The sequence below is a fragment of the Bison bison genome, unplaced genomic scaffold (assembly GCF_000754665.1).
Source record: "Bison bison bison isolate TAMUID 2011002044 unplaced genomic scaffold, Bison_UMD1.0 scf7180017864313, whole genome shotgun sequence".
Classification (NCBI taxonomy): Eukaryota; Metazoa; Chordata; class Mammalia; order Artiodactyla; family Bovidae; genus Bison; species Bison bison.
Genome location: NW_011494885.1, coordinates 2863426 through 2868573, shown reverse-complemented (window position 1 = coordinate 2868573; position 5148 = coordinate 2863426).

Below are 5148 nucleotides of genomic sequence, written 5' to 3'. Positions count from 1 at the left end.
CCTCTCTCCCTCCCTGCTTCCGATCTCCCTGTCGTCTTTCCTTCCTTTCACATACATTCCCCCAGGACCTTAACTGGAGACCCAGCGGGGTCCTGGTTTAAGGCAGGCGTCCTTCCCTCACCTTGGAGTCGTCCCCAGGCTGGGAGTCTCAGGGCGCGCGGGGTGGGCCCGGGGGGTGCTGAGTGGGGCTCCCTGACACACGCCTACGGACCTGACCGATCTCCAGCTCCGGTTGGCTGTGGCACCCCTTCAGCCCACGGGGTCCGAGCTCCCTGCGCCCCAGGGCAGGTCCGGGTTGAACCTGGTGAGCCCGAAGGATAACCTAGCGGGTCCCTCGGGGAGGGCTCTGTGCGAACATGGGCAGGCGCGACCCTCCGGACTCCTACGGGGTGGGGGATGGGTGTGAAAGTGCGCAAGGGGCGTCGGTCGCTGAGTCAGGGGACCCTGCTTTGAGGTCTCCTTATGGATTTGATTTTGTTCACGTGCTTGTAGTTGCGGATGTGGGTGTTTCTCTTCGGGGCTGAGGCGTATGTAGTTTATCTGTGTGTTTCACTTGTGAGGACTGGGTGGGTCTCTCCGTGGGTGTAGGTGGGGCGAGTTTTGGGGTGTGTGCACATTGTGTGTGTGTGAGCGCGCGTATGTGTGTGTATGTATGCAGGTTCAGTCCAAGTGTGTGTCAGTGTTAGTTTGTGTGAACGCAAGTGTGAGTGCGTGTGAGCCAGTGTGTAAGCGTTTTGTGAGTGTGTGATCGTGCGATTGTGGCACGGGCTGACATGAGCCTGGTGCCACACCTCGAATCCAGCAAACCTCCAACACCAGCCCCTTCAGTCTTAGGGGAGGGCCGGGGAGATAGATCTAATGTCCGAACCTGAAGTCGCAAGTGTCCGGCCTGGAACCCCCTACCTCAACACTCTCCCTGCCTCTCAGGGATGTTCCATGTCGCAGAATCGTGGGGAGGGAATAGTGGAGGCTCTGAGCAGTAGTTGAAGGTCTGACGGTGCTACGTGAGCCGGTTGGAGTGTCTGCAGATTGTGGCTCCAGCATTGACCACCAGGTGGCGCTCCAGGGTTGCTACTTGACGCACCTGCGAAGGCGCCTCCCCAGAGCTCAAGCTGCTGCTGCTGCTGCTAAGTCGCTTCAGTCGTGTCCGACTCTGTGCGACCCCATAGACGGAAGCCCACCAGGCTCCCCCGTCCCTGGGATTCTCCAGGCAAGAATACTGGAGTAGGCTGCCATTTCCTCCTCCAATGCATGAAAGTGAGAAGTGAAAGTGAAGTCGCTCAGTCGTGTCCGACTCTTAGCGACCCCATGGACTGCAGCCCACCAGGCTCCTCCATCCATGGGATTTTCCAGGCAGGAGTACTGGAGTGGGGTGCCATTGCCTTCTCCGAGAGCTCAAGAGCATGAGCGAAATAACTTGCTCAGACTCAGCTCCAATGTAGGGGGCTGGAGTTCAGCACTAACAGTAAGAACGGTAACTTATTTATAGATCTCAATACATGCGCGCTGATTATTTAAATGCAAGTGTAGGCGCTTTTATTGTACCCATTTTACAGATGGGAAAACAGATTCAGAGAAGGTAGATGACTTGCTCAGAGTCACCCAGAGCTGGAATATGAACCCAGGCGGTCTGGCTTGACTAAAGTCAGGTCCGTGTGACTCCAGAATCTCTGGCTGGAACCGTTCCTTGCTGTCTCCCCAAACTCTGGAGGGAGAGGGGAGGGCAACACTGGACGTGGAGGAGTGAGGGCCGGGGAAGCGGCCAAAGATGAACTGGTGCAGAATGTTAAGGACCCGAGGTGCTGGGATGGGGACTCGGTATTGGGACTTGCAGTTGTCTCTGCATAAGCTGCCCCCATTGTGATCATGGTCAGGTGTGGGTGATCTGGAAGCCACTAGCTGCTGATTCATAACCTCAATAGGACTTGCTGAGGGCTGCAGGGCTGTTGCTGGGCACCAGCATGCCACAACCTCTCCTATCTTCCTGACAATGGTAAAAGAACGTGATCCCCATTTTCAGGGACATGAACGGAGGCATGGAGAAGTTAGTTACCAGCCCAAAGTATTAAGGATGGGACAGGTGTGTGCTGGCTATTTTTTGCTGCATAACAAACCACCCCAGAGTTTCCCTGGTGGTTCAGGTGGTAAAGAATCTGCCTGCAATGAAGGAGACCAGGTTTGATTCCTGGGTCAGGAAGATTCCCTGGAAAAGGGAATGGCAACCCACTTGCCTGGAGAATCCCATGGACAGAGGAGCCTGGCAGGCTACAGTCCGTGGGGTTTCAAAGAGTTGGATGCAACTGAGCCATTAACACACATATATACACAAACCACCCTGAACTCAGTGACATAAAACACAGAATGTTTAATTACGTTCATGGAGTCTGTAGGTCAGCATAATGAAAAAGCACAGTGGGGGTGGATTTTTTTTCAATTTCGCAATGTCTGGTGCCTTAGCTGGGGTGACTCTAATGACTAAGGTCTGGAATCAGCTGGAAGCTTCTTCAGTCATGTTTGGTGCCACATCTTGGGTGATCTGAAGACTGCACTTAGCTGGAGATGTTGACTTGAACACATACACTGGTCTCTATGTGGGCTGGGCTTCCTCACAGCATGGCAATTATGTTTCAAGCGGGAATGTCTTGGGAAGGAGGTCTCGAGGGCAAATACTCCAAGAGAACTGGGCAAAAGCCTTATAACTGATCTTGGAAGACACAGCATCACTTCTGCCATACCTGTTGAGGCGGTCACAAGCTTGTCCAGGGTCAGATTCAAGAAAAGGGAATGTGGACAGACCCCACTCCTAGATGAGGATCAAAGAACTTGTCGTCTTGCTTTAAAACTGTCATCAGTGTCTTTTCTTGGAGGAGTGAACAGGAAAAAGGTAAAATGTGATGAATGACCATCTTGCAACCCTGCTCAGCGGGTAGAATTACAGACAAGATATACAACTGGTATTACTCTAAGACACTTTACCACCAGTGCTAAGAAAGTGGGTAACATTAGGGAGTTTGGGATTGACCTGTAGACACTGCTATATTTAAAATGGATAACTGGGACTTCCCTGGCAGCCCAGTGGTTAAGACCCAGAGCTTCCATTGCAGGGGGCACAGGTTCAAGTCCTGGTCTGGGAACTAAGATTCCACATGCCATGCAGCATGGCAAAAATAAAATAAAATAGATAAGCACTACTGCATAACACAGGGAGCTCTGCTCAATATTATGTAACAACCTAAATGGGGAAAGAATTTGAAAAAGAATATATATGAATCACTTTGCTGTATACCTGAAACTGTCACATTGTTAATCAACTATACTCCAAAATAAAATTAAAAGTTTAAAGAAGTGAGAAACGAATGGAGATAGATACCATACAAGGAATTGTGCAAACATAGCTAAATGCCCCCAAACAGCAATGCACATTTTGCAAGAACACATGAAAAGAAAAAGACAGACATGAAAACGTGCAAAACGAAAAGAGTTGTCCAGGTTGATGGAGGAATGGGAGAAGGGGGTGAGGATCAGATGTCATTTTAAAGACACGGAAGCAGGTGGAGTTGACAGTTCCTTGGATCTACATGTCCTGAAAGGCATGCCACTGGCCACTGAGATCCAGACACAAGGCAGTGAAATGAATTTTGCTTTGAGGATCTGCTGTTGCGGTTTCCCTGGTAACCACTGGAGGGAGAGATTGAAGAAAGAGGAGCAGAAAGACTATGGAGTGGGGACAAAGAAGCAGTGAACTTCATTCCCGTGATTCAATTATAACCTGCAGGAGAAACACCCCCAGTCACCTTTTTCTTACCTCAGGGCCCTAGGGCACCTCGTGTTGTACCAACTCAGCGGTGTGTGTTTCCAACTCGGTGGTTCTGGAATTGCTTGGTCTCAAGATGTCTTACATTATTAAAAAACTCATCAAGGACCCCAAAGAGCTTTTGTTTCTGTGGGTTCAATCTGTCTATATGTACCACTGGAAGAATGTCAACCGAGCAATTAGAAGTATTTACTTATGAACTTGTTTAAAAATAGCACTAGCAAACATATGTGACGTGTTCACCCAAATAACATATGTGTAGCTATATTTTCCAAAACAAAAACAAATTGAGAAGAGCGGCATTGTCTTTATCTTTTAGGAAATCTCTTTCCTGTCTGACTCAACAGAAACTGGTTTTTCATACCTGCTTCTGCATTTGTTCAGCTGCAATATCTCATGTCATGTTGCCTCTGAAAAATTCCACTGAACACTCGTGAGAGAATGAGAGTGAAAAAGACAGATAATGTTTGAGCAGTATTATGAAAATGGTGTCAATCTCATGGACCCCCTGAAAGGTCCTTGCAGATTCCCTAGGGGTCCCACGACCACACTTTGAGATCCTCCGCTCCAATAGTGCTGTTGTCGTTCAGTCGCTGACTTGCATCCGACTCTTTGAGACCCCCGGGACTTCAGCACGCCGGCCTTCCCTGTCCTCCCCTGTCTCCTGGAGTTTGCTCAGACTCATGGCCATTGAGTTGATGATGCTGTCTCACAATCTCATCCTCTGCATCCACCAGTTCAGTTCAGTCGCTCAGTCGTGTCCGACTTTTTGAGACCCCATGAATTGCAGCACGCCAGGCCTCCCTGTCCCTCACCAACTCCCGGAGTTCACTCAGACTCACTTCCATCGAGTCAGTGATGCCATCCAGCCATCTCATCCTCTGTCGTCCCCTTCTCCTCCTGCCCCCAATCCCTCCCAGCATCAGAGTCTTTTCCAATGAGTCAACTCTTCGCATGAGGTGGCCAAAGTACTGGAGTTTCAGCTTTAGCGTCATTCCTTCCAAAGAAATCCCAGGGCTGATCTCCTTCAGAATGGACTGGTTGGATCTCCTTGCAGTCCAAGGGACTCTCAAGAGTCTTCTACAACACCACAGTTCAAAAGCATCAATTCTTTGGTGCTCAGCCTTCTTCACAGTCCAACTCTCACATCCATACGTGACCACAGGAAAAACCATAGCCTTGACTAGATGGACCTTTGTTGGCAAAGTAATGTCTCTGCTTTTGAATATGCTATCTAGGTTGGTCATAACTTTCCTTCCAAGGTATAAGCGTCTTTTAATTTCATGGCTGCAATCACCATCTGCAGTGATTTTGGAGCCCAAAAAAAGAAAGTC